Consider the following 11,350-nt stretch of genomic DNA (forward strand, 5'->3'; position numbering starts at 1 on the left):
CCCACCCCAATGAAGTAGCAGGACTGTGCACAGACCTGTGCCTCTTTATTCTTCAACATCTTTGCCTCCCACTGGGGTCTTGAAATCCTGCTACCATCTACATACATTAAGAAATCAAGATTATTCACTCCAGACAGCAGCTTCTCGGCTCTACAGATTAGCTTTTTTTGTGTGTGTGAACAAAGACTGGCACATCTGATCTATAGGATTTTTGTGGTTGTTTAATGGAATTTATTGAAAGCAACTCAGCAAAGCCGTGTTTCTATGGGTAACCATGCCTCAGGAAAAGCCTGTGCTTAAACCCCGATATTAAATAGCATTCTGTGAAAGGCCGTCTTGCCTGAATGACCTCCCCTGCAGACACTTCGCAGGCATGGGAGAAAGCTGGCAGGGATCCATTTTGTTTATCTCAGTGTGGATTTTTTCCTTAGTCCCTGACATGGGTTAATTCTAAATTATAATCCAACCTGCTTCCTGGGGATCCCTGAGGAAATTTTGAGAGAGAATGCAACTTGTTTTGTGAACTGAACACCAAGTAGCTCATGTTTGGCCAAAGATGAAAAAAAAAAAGAAAAGAAAAAGAAAAACTCATGAGAAGAAACAAAATGAAACACTAGCAGTCTTTCTTCCCTATGGGCAGTGCAGGGTATGGGAGGACAGGGGGAGGGGGTGGGAAGTGTAAAGGAGGCAGCTGAGTTTATTTTTAACACCAAGTTAAAGGCATACTCTGTGTTCTTTCCTTTTAAAAATAGACTTTTAACCTCTTGAAACGTTTTGACTCTATTCTGCCTGTGGGGTAATACCCCTTTGTGGCTGGCAACTCCCACTGGATCTTTTCCCATTACAGACTTCCTGGCCAAGTAGTTAGGATGGAAAAACCCCAGAATATTTGGTCACAGAGCTCTTGATCAGCATATGCACATAGCTCCTGTGTGCAGGAAGGCTGATACACCCCTGCTGCTTACCTGGACCTTGAGCTTTGCCACATCCTTCAAAACTTGATGGTTACGAAAAGATGTCCTGTTTTTAAAATAGACTGAATTAGTGGATATAGTCTTTTTGAAGTCCATTGCAATAATTTATTCAATGAATTTATAAATGACACAACACACACATGCACACCCCCCCCCCCCACAAAATTAGATGTGTACGAGTAGCTATGATAATAGCTAATCTCTAACACTGGTTGAAGGCTTATGATTTGCCAGGCAACTGTTTCGTATACATTTAGGGCTTTGACCAATGCTCTCAATTTTACAATCCCATTTTACAGATGAAGAAACTTGAGCTCCGGGCTATTAAGTAATTTATGAAGATTATAATAAAGTCAGTGAGTGGTTTTGGGGGAGGGAATTCAAACTCAGGTAGTTAGGCAGATCAGGTCCACTGCTACTCCATATGGTAAGTCCATAATTAGAAAAGGAGCCTGTATCTTCAGACCACATTTGCTTCCGTCTGTTGGAAAGTTAATTAAACACTCGTTTTGTTAGAACAAGACATTTTATTTCCACTTGCAAGACAGTTATCATCATAAAAATGCAAATGTACAGTGTTGACAACTTGAAGGGTGCCCCTTTAGATGTGAAGCCCTTGTGCTATGCACAACCTGCACGAATGTACATGGTGGCCCTTTGCACACATACACAAACACATAAACCTCATGAACTGCAGGCAGGGGAAGTTTATGAAGAAAGAAACAAATTGCTTTAATTTAAAAGGTTAGGGAACTTGTCTTTTAGTCTTTTACTAAAAGTAACTAGACTGATTTGATGTTAGTAACAGTTCTTCTACATGCCTCAGTCTAGAACTAGTACAACTCATGAGAAACTCTGAAACTTGTTTGTATTTGTACACAGTACAAAAGTGTTCTGCTCCCACTTTCTTTTTCTTCTTCTCTGGGGAATAAACCTTGAGTTCACATTGGAACAGGTGGTTGATATGTATGAGTATGCACATGAGTGTGTTAAGGTTGGTGGGGGGGAGAAATACAACAGTTTGCCAACGTAGGGAGATTTAAATTTTATTATGGAAATTTTCACAAATGTTCTGAAAGTAGACCAAAACGGCATAATGAACCCCACTTACCCCCATGAACCTAACACCCAGATGCAATAATTATCAACTAAAGGCCAGCCTTGCTTCCTCTATGTTTCTATTTATGCCTCCTTTTTGAAGCAAATTCTAAACATCATATCATTTTATCATCACATTATTCTCAAATATTATCAAAATATTTCAGTACATTTCTCTACCAGATGTAAACTGTTTTTTTTTTTAAACCACAATACCATTATTACATTCAAACAGAAATAGCAGTAAGTCCTTGATGTTGTCATACACCCAACTGATGTTCAAATTTTCAGTTGTCTTCCAAGTGTTCCAAATTTTCTTCTGTTTTTTTGTTTGTTGTTTTCACCTCGTGTTTGTTTGAAATGGGAATCAACTGAGTTCTAACGTCACATTGGTTGTCATACCTCTTAAGTCTCTTGGAATCTACAAGCTCTCCCTTAATCTCATTTTTCTACAGCTTGTATTTTGCTGTTGTGTGGATATGGCGTCCTCACAATATAGCTTAACACATTTCTCCGTAGCAGAGTCCTTTCTGACAGTAGTCCAGGCATCTGTATATTCTTGGGTGAACTTGAGCCACAGTGAGGCTTGGAAAGGACTAGAAAAAAAATGCTCAGTGTCCTCTCCTCGATTTTTGAACATTTTGGCTTGAGAAACAAAACTCTCAGGAACTTTCGATTGTCCACCATCTGTAGACAGGTATAGAGTGCCAGCTTGCATGTTCAGGGCAGGTAGACTCTCCTGAGTAATTTAGGGGCTCCAGGAGCACAGTTTCTCATCCAGGCTTGAGAGAGGACAATAGACGTGAATTGGTGGCCTAGAGAAAACGAGAATCTCCCAGCTGGGGGGAATTTGGTTTCAGTCGGGATCATGTGGAAACCAGTTACCAGCAGGCAAATCGCCAACGAACTGGCAAAGCCTCCGTTTTGAGTGCTTGAATAAGACAGTGCTTAACTTAAGTGGAGTTTAAGTAACTGGTTAAACCAAATGTTCTGTGGATACTTGATTGATGTTAAATCTACATGTCTTCAGTGGATTGTGAAATGAACACATTGGATTCATTTTGAGGTTTTGTTTTGTTTTTCATTATAATAATCATAATTATTATTATTATTATTATTATTATTATTTTAAGATTCTAGCTTTGCTGAAGAAATTAAGTGAAGGTCAGTAGTTTCACCAGCTCATGGTCCTGTTGTCCACAAGGATCTGTCACACCAATGCTGTTGGTAGTAAAAGGCGACCTTGCCTTTGCTGTGGAAGAAACAGCGATGTTATCTGTCCTAGGCTGCTCTGCTTCTTGGCCATTAGTCCAGGATTTCCTTCTCCTGTGACTCCTGAAGCCTCAAAATAATAACAGAGCATTACATTTTCTTGGTAAGGTTAGGGTTTCGAGCTGTTCCCTTTCCCACATCCACATCTGTCATGAGCATGTGCCCCAGCCCCCCCATGGCCTCCTTGCCCTATTCCAGCCGCCAGGGGGGGTGCTTCCCAGTCGCTTGCTAACAGAGAGGCTCGAGTTAAGATCTGCGCTGCAACCTCATTGGCTAGCTGGGTGACCTTGGGTAGGTCACTTGATTCTCTGAGAGCTAATATCTTTACCTGTAAAATAAAGATTGTATCATCAGCTTTGCCTCCCACATGAGGATGTTATGAAGACCAACTTAAAAGCATTAATGTAGGTGAAAGTCCTTCACTAAACTATAAAACATCACACAGGTGCCCTTGATGCCTGCTGCTTGATATCTCCACCCACATTTATCCAGTCCTGCCTGGCAGTGGAGAAGAAATTAAATTCTAGAGTCAAATAAGGCTCCGTTGCTTTTTAGCTTTATCCTTTGGGGCAAGTCATACTCTGAGTCTTGGTCCCTCATAAATAAACTGGGGACATTTTTATCTGGCATTCATTTATTTACCTCTTTACACCTTGACTCGGTGTTGTTATGAGGACTAAAGTTTAGATAACAGATGTAAAGCCCCTAACGTAGATTTGGCCCCCAGTAGGTCCTCAACAAATGACAATTCTTTTTCCCTCCCTGCTCTTGGCAATTGTACTACAGTATGACCCAGCTGACATGCCTTCCTTTATAAAGGAAGGGCTCTTCCCCTAGATGGCTGAGGACAGGAGGACAGGACCGTCTGCTAGCCTTTCCATCCTTACTTACAAGGATGCTTGCTCATAGCCCAGACATCTTCAAATTCTCTTTGTAAGTCAGTCGGCTAAGGAGTTCCATAATGGAATTTTGCTCCTATATTACTTGGGAATAAAGATTCCTCAACAGCCTGTGTGAAAAAACCCCAAATGTTTGGTTGACTGCAAAATTAACATGAGTCAGTGGTGTGATGGAGTGAGCAGAACATCAGTGTATTTTAGGAAGCACAGTAAGGACCCATCCTACTTGTGTAGGTCAGACCATACCTGGGGTAAAGGATTCAGTTTAGCAGGTTGGTACACTGGGATGGATCACTAGAAGGGGTGGGGGGAGGATAACAAAGGGCTTGTGATCCAAGATATTTGAGTAACTATTAGAAAGACTGAGGATACTTAAGCTGCAGAAGATATATTTCAGGAGAGATATGTTATTGTCTTCTGTTCTTTGAATGGACTGAGCAATTAGAGAAAATAGATCACCACCACTTTGCATTTATGCAAGAGTACAAATTTCTAAGGAGTATATATAAGCATGCATTTGAGGTTATGTGGTTTCACAGGAAGGAATTAGGGACAGTAGACAAAAGTTGTTGGGGAATAGTTCTAGTGGTCTTTCTATTTCTATTCCTACTTCAAACTCTGGGCTATTGTAGGAATGGGCCATTACAACTCATTTAAAACTGGGCTTCCTGGTGGCCAGTCTCAGCATGGTATTACATTCAAAAGATACTCAAAACAATATTGAAATTAGGAATTGAAAAGCAACATAACCACAAATATACTGGAAATTAAAACAGGTAACAAGGGACAATCACATACAGCTTTAGGTCAATTAATTTGAAATATGCAAAATGGTCAATTTTCTAGAAAACTATAATTAATTAAAACTGACTCAAGAGGAAATAAATGACCTAAGTCTAATGACCTTGGGGTGCCTGGGTGGCTCTGTCAATTGACTGAGTCAGTGACTTCAGCTCAGGTCATGTCATGATCTTGTGGTTCATGGGTTCGAGCCCAGCATTGGGCTCTGCGCTGACAGCTCAGAGCCTGGATCCTGCTTTGGATTCTGTGTCTCCCTCTTTCCCTCTGGTTCTTCCACCATTGTGCTCTCTCTCTCTCTCTCAAAAGTAAATAAATAAACATTAAAATTAAAAAAAAAATCCTACGACCTTGAAAGACATTAAATCAGTGATTAAATCTACTCACATTATGAATTAAGATATAGTTAGTTTCTTACAGGCAAATTTTATCAATTTTTTTTTTAATATATGAAATTTATTGTCAAATTGGTTTCCATACAACACCCAGTGCTCATCCCAAAAGGTGCCCTCCTCAACACCCATCACCCACCCTCCCCTCCCTCCCACCCCCCATCAACCCTCAGTTTGTTCTCAGTTTTTAACAGTCTCTTATGCTTTGGCTCTCTCCCACTCTAACCTCTTTTTTTTTTTTTTTTAATTTTACCAAATTTATAAGAACATATAATCCCAATCTTCTATGAACAGTCCAGAGAATATAAATAGAGCATGAAAATAAACAGTACCTTAAAACTCATTTTGTTAGACTGGAACAAACCTGAATCCAAAATAAGACAAGGATAATAGGGAAAATTGTAAGCCAACCTTACTTCTATTTCTTTTGTTGTTGTTGTTGTTGTTGTTTAAAATTTTTATTTTATTTTAAACTTTTGTTTAAAATTCTACTTCAGTTTCAGAAGTAGAATTGAGTGATTCATCACTTACATGTAATACCCAGTGCTCATCACAAGTACCCTCATTAATACCCATTGCCCATTTAGCCCATCGCCCTGCCCACCTCCCCTCCATCAACCCTCAGTTTGTTCTTTATAGTTAAGAGTCTCTTATGGTTTGCTTCTGTCTCTTTTATTTCCCCCTTCCCCTCTATTCATCTGTTTTGTTTCTTAAATTCCACATATGAGTAAAATCATATGGTATGTGTCTTTCTCCGACTGACTTATTTCAGTTAGCATAATACACTCTAGCTCTATCCACATCATTGCAAAAGACAAGATTTCATTCTTTTTGATGGCTGAGTAATATTCCATTGTATATATACACCACATCTTCCTTATCCATTCTTCAGTCAATGGACACCTGAGCTCTTTCCATACTTTGGCTATTGTTGATAATGCTGCTATAAACATTGGTGTGCATGTGCCCCTTTGAATCAGCATTTCTGTATCCTTTGGGTAAATACCTAGTAGTGCAATTGCTGGGTCATAGGGTATTCCTATTTTTAATTATTTGAGGAACCTCCATACTGTTTTCCAGAGTGGCTGCACCAGTTTGCATTCCCACCAGCAGTGCAAGAGGGTTCCTCTTTTTTCATATCCTGGCCAACATCTGTTGTTGCCTGAGTTGTTAATGTTAGCCATTCTGACTGGTGTGAGGTCATATCTCATTGTGGCTTGGATTTTTATTTCCCTGATGATGAGTGATGTTGAGCATCTTTTCATGTGTCCTTTGGACATCTGGATGTCTTCTTTAGAAAAATGTTTATTCATGTCTTTTGCCAATTTCTTAAGTGTATTGTTTGTTTTTTGGGTGTTGAGTTTGAAAAGTTCTTTATCAGTTTTGGATACTAACCCTTAATCTGATATGTCATTTGCAAATATCTTCTTCCATTCCATAGGCTGCTTTTAGTTTTCTTGATTGTTTCTTTGCTGTGCAGAAGCTTTTTATCTTGATCGAGTCCCAGTAGTTCATTTTTGCTTTTGCTTCCTGCCAACCTTACTTCTAAATATAAAGGTATAAATTCTGATAAAATTCAGCAAAATCAGTGACTTAATGAAAATAATACGCTATTGGGTTTATTCAAGGAAAGCAAGGATTGTTTAATGTTAGGAAAATCTATTACTATAATTTACCAGATAAACAAATTGAAAAGGGAAAGAGCAAAGGAAAAAGCACATAATTATCTTAATAGAGGCAGAAAAATATTTTGTTAAAATAGGATACTCTTTCATATTAAAAAAGATAAGAAATACAAATAGTAAGGAATTTTATTTTGTATATATTTATGTCACAAAACTGGAAATTATTCTGAATATTGGGCACTATTTGATCTAGCAAATGTAGATTGTCCATTTCAGGGAACAATTTTGGAATGGAAATCTCATCCCAGATTCTCCTTGGTAAAGGCAAGAACATACCCTTTCACTGTTACTTGAGCCTGACATTTAAAAAAAATTAGTTTTACAGCTTTATTGAAGTATATGTAATAAATATACCAAAAAGCTGCACATATTTATATAATTTTATGAGTTTGGACATAAACATTCACTTCTGATAGCACCACAATCATGGTAATATACATATCCATCACCTCCAAAAGTTTCCTTGAGTCCCTTTGCTGTTTTTCTGTGTGTGTGGTAAAAACGCAACATGAGATCTTCCCTCTTAGCAAGTTTTTAAGTGCACGAGACCATACTGTTAACTATAAAAACTATGTTGTAAACAGATCTCCAGAACTTCAGCATTTCATATAAGTGTAATATTATGCTCATTGAACATCTCATTTCCCTTTTCCTCCATCTCCTGGAAACCACCATTCTATTTTCTTTAAAAAAAATTTTTTTTAATGTTTATTATTTTGAGAGAGACAGAGCGTGAACAGGGGAGGGGCAGAGAGAGAGGGAGACACAGAATCTAAAGTAGGCTCCAGGCTCCGAGCTGTCGGAACAGAGCCAGACGCGGGGCTCAAACCCACGGCCTGCAAGATCATGGCCAGAGCTGAAGTTGGATGCTCAACTGACTGAGCCACCCAGGTGCCTTTCTGTTTTCTATATGAGTAGAATCATGGGACTATTTGTCCTGCTGTGACTGACTTATTCACTTAGTATAATATCTTCCAGGTCCATTTATGTTGCTGCAAATTGTAGGATCTACTTCTTTTTTAAGGCTGGATAATGTGCCTCTGTATGTATATACCACATTTTATTTATCCATTCTTCTGTCAATAGACATTTGGGTTGTTCCATATGTTGGCTGTTGTGAATAATGCTAGAATGAATGTGGGAGTACATGGATCTCTTTGAGATCCTGATTTCATTTCTTCTGGATGCTCCCAGGAGTGGGATTGCTGGATCGTGTGGTAGTTTCACTTCTAAGTTTTTGAGTAACTGGGGCACTTCCATAGTGTTTTCCATGTGGTTGCATCACTTCATATTTCCACCAACAGTGTATGGTGGGTTCCGATTTCTCAACATCCTTGCCAACACTTGTTACCTTTCATTCTTTCATAACAGCTATCCTAATAGGTGTGAGATGATATCTCCTTATGGTTTTTATTTGTATTTCCCTGATGATTGGTGATGTTGAACACCTTTTCATATACCTGCTAGCTGTTTGTATTTCTTCTTTGGAGAAATATCTATTCAAATCTTTGCCCATTTTTTAATTGGGTTATTGGGGATTTTATTGTTTTGGTATTGAGTAGGGGAAGTTCTTTTTTTAATGTTTATTTATTTATTTTAAGAGACAGACACACACAGAGAGAGAGTATGCATGGGCAGGAGAGGGGCAGAGAGAGGGAGAGAGAGAGAAGAGTGAGAGAGAGAATCCATGCTCTATGGAGAATCTATGTTGGTCTTGATCCCATGACTGCAAGAGCATGACCTGAGCCAAAACCAAGAGTTGGATGCCAAACCAAATGAGCCACCCAGGCACCTCTAGGGAGAATTATCTTAATTGAATAAATATATCTATCAGAAACTTGTAGCAAACATTATATTTACTGGTGAAAGTTTGGAATTATCCCTTCTAATATCAGGAATAAAAAAGCTGCCCATTATCACTGTTTCCATCCAGTCACTATTTGAAGATCCCAACCAGAGCACTAAGAGAAGAAAAGAAAAGCCTTGAGGATTGGAAAAGAAAACAAAAACAAAAGTATCACTACTGATAGGAATATTACTGCATTTATAGAATCTAAGAAAAAATACCAACAAGCTATTGGAATGGGTATAAGATATCAGCATGTTACTAGATACAAGATTAGTATAAAAAGAATTTATACTCCTGTACAATATCAATAAATAATTAAAAAATTAAATATTATAAAAAATTCCAGTTCTCTCCAAATTAGTTAATAAATTCAAAACAATCCCAATCAAAATCCCAAATGATTTTTTTTTTGGTATACTTGACAAGATGATCCAAAAAGTCATATGGAAGAGCAAAGGAAAAACAAGTTTGAAGAAGACCAAAATGGGAACGCGCATGGGATCAAGCCCCGTGTCTGGCTCTGTGCTGAGCATGGAGCCTACTTAAGATTCTCTGTCTCTGTCTCTGTCTCTCTGTCTCTCTCTCGGGACACCTGGGTGGCTCTGTTAGTTATGTGTCCGACTTTGTTTCATGTCATGATCTAGCAGTTAGGTTTGTGAGTTAGAGCCCCACATTGGGCTCTTTGCTGTCAGCAAAGAGCCTGCTTCAGACCCTCCGCCTCCCTCCCTTTTTGCCCCTCCCCCACTTGCCTGTGTGTGCTCTCTCTGTCTCTCTCTCTCTCTCTCAAAATTAAGTAAAAACATTAAAAAAAAAAAAAAAGATTCTCTCTGTGGTGCCTGGATGGCTCATTCATTAAGCGTCTCACTCTTTTTTTTTTTTTTCAACGTTTTTTTAATTTACTTTTGGGACAGAGAGAGACAGAGCATGAACGGGGGAGGGGCAGAGAGAGAAGGAGACACAGAATCAGAAACAGGCTCCAGGCTCTGAGCCATCAGCCCAGAGCCCGACGCGGGGCTCGAACTCACGGACCGTGAGATCGTGACCTGGCTGAAGTCGGACGCTTAACCGACTGCGCCACCCAGGCGCCCCAAGCATCTAACTCTTAATTTTGGCTCAGGTCATGGTTTCCTGGTTCGTGGGTTTCAAGGCCCATGAGGAGCTCTGTGCTGACAGCACGGAGCCTGCTTGAGATTCTCTGTCTCCCTCTCTCTCTGTCCTCCCCCTGCTGGCACACGCTCTTTCTCTCTCTCTCAAAAATAAGTAAATTAGGGGCGCCTGGGTGGCTCAGTCGGTTGGGCGTCCGACTTCGGCTCAGGTCATGATCTCGCAGTTTGTGAGTTCGAGCCCCGTGTCGGGCTCTGTGCTGACAGCTCAGAGCCTGGGGCCTGCTCCAGATTCTGCACCTCCCTCTCTCTCTCTCTGCCCCTCCTCTCTCTCTCTCTCTCTCTCCAAAATAAATAAACATTAAAAAAATTTAAAAAAAATAAGTAAACAAACATTTTAAAGAAAGATTTTCTCTCTCTTTTTCTTTCTCTCTTCTTCTGCCCCTCTCCCCCACTCATGCTCCCTCTCTCTCTAAAAATAAATCTTTTAAAAGCAACTTTCATAAAAGAAAATATTTGAGAATATTTTTATGACCACAGTGAGGAAAAAATTGAACAAGAAAAAAAAAATAAGTGATGATACATTTGGCTACATTCTGATTAAAAGCTTCATGACAGGGGCACCTGGGTGGCTCAGTTGGTTGAGTGTCCAACTTCGGCTCAGGTCATGATCTCGTGGTTCACAGGTTCCAGCCCCACTTCGGGCTCTATGCTGACAGCTCAGAGCCTGGAGTCTAGTTTGGATTCTGTGTCTCCCTCTCTCTCTGTCCCTCCCTTGCTCATGTTCTGTCTCTGTCTCTCTCTGAAAAATAAATAAAAACATTAAAAACATTTTTTTTAATTAAAAAAACTTAATGACAAAATATGCCATAAAAACTGAAATGATGAGACACGGGCCAAAAGAAGATATTTGGAACATATAATAAATACAAATGATTATTACTCAGGAGATTTAAAGAATACCTACAAATCAATATGAAAAGGGTAAGGGAAAGAATAAGAAGTTTACAGAAGACAAGACTTGAATGGCCAATTCAAAAATTCTGATGCATATTGCTGACATTATTGAGCACTAACCATATATGGTTCTAGATGCTTTCCATGTGTTAACACACTGAAATGTTGCAATAAATGCATGAGGTTGGTACTACCAACTCTTTCCTCTTCCAGAGAGGGAAAATAGGACCCAAGCTCATACAACTAGTAAGTGATAAAGCCAGGATTTGGATACCAAGAGTGATGCTCAAAAACTGGGCTCTTAACCAACTGTGCTATTTTGG

The 11,350-nt window shown here is 39.4% G+C and overlaps 2 long non-coding RNA genes across 2 annotated transcripts in view; one reads left to right on the top strand and one right to left on the bottom strand.

Annotated features, from left to right (window-relative positions):
- Positions 1–11,350, top strand: part of LOC147578980 (uncharacterized) — a 347,058-nt gene that overhangs the window by 181,216 nt on the left and 154,492 nt on the right. The gene's annotated exons all lie outside the window — the stretch shown is intronic.
- Positions 31–10,970, bottom strand: LOC147578982 (uncharacterized). The gene is made up of 3 exons (XR_015253100.1): positions 10,695–10,970; positions 966–1,020; positions 31–97 (listed from the first exon to the last, which is right to left on the bottom strand). It is a non-coding gene; the product is annotated as an uncharacterized LOC147578982 (long non-coding RNA).

Source organism: Puma concolor, chromosome B4 (assembly GCF_028749965.1).
Source record: "Puma concolor isolate L17-30 chromosome B4, mPumCon1.1.hap2, whole genome shotgun sequence".
Taxonomy (NCBI): Eukaryota; Metazoa; Chordata; class Mammalia; order Carnivora; family Felidae; genus Puma; species Puma concolor.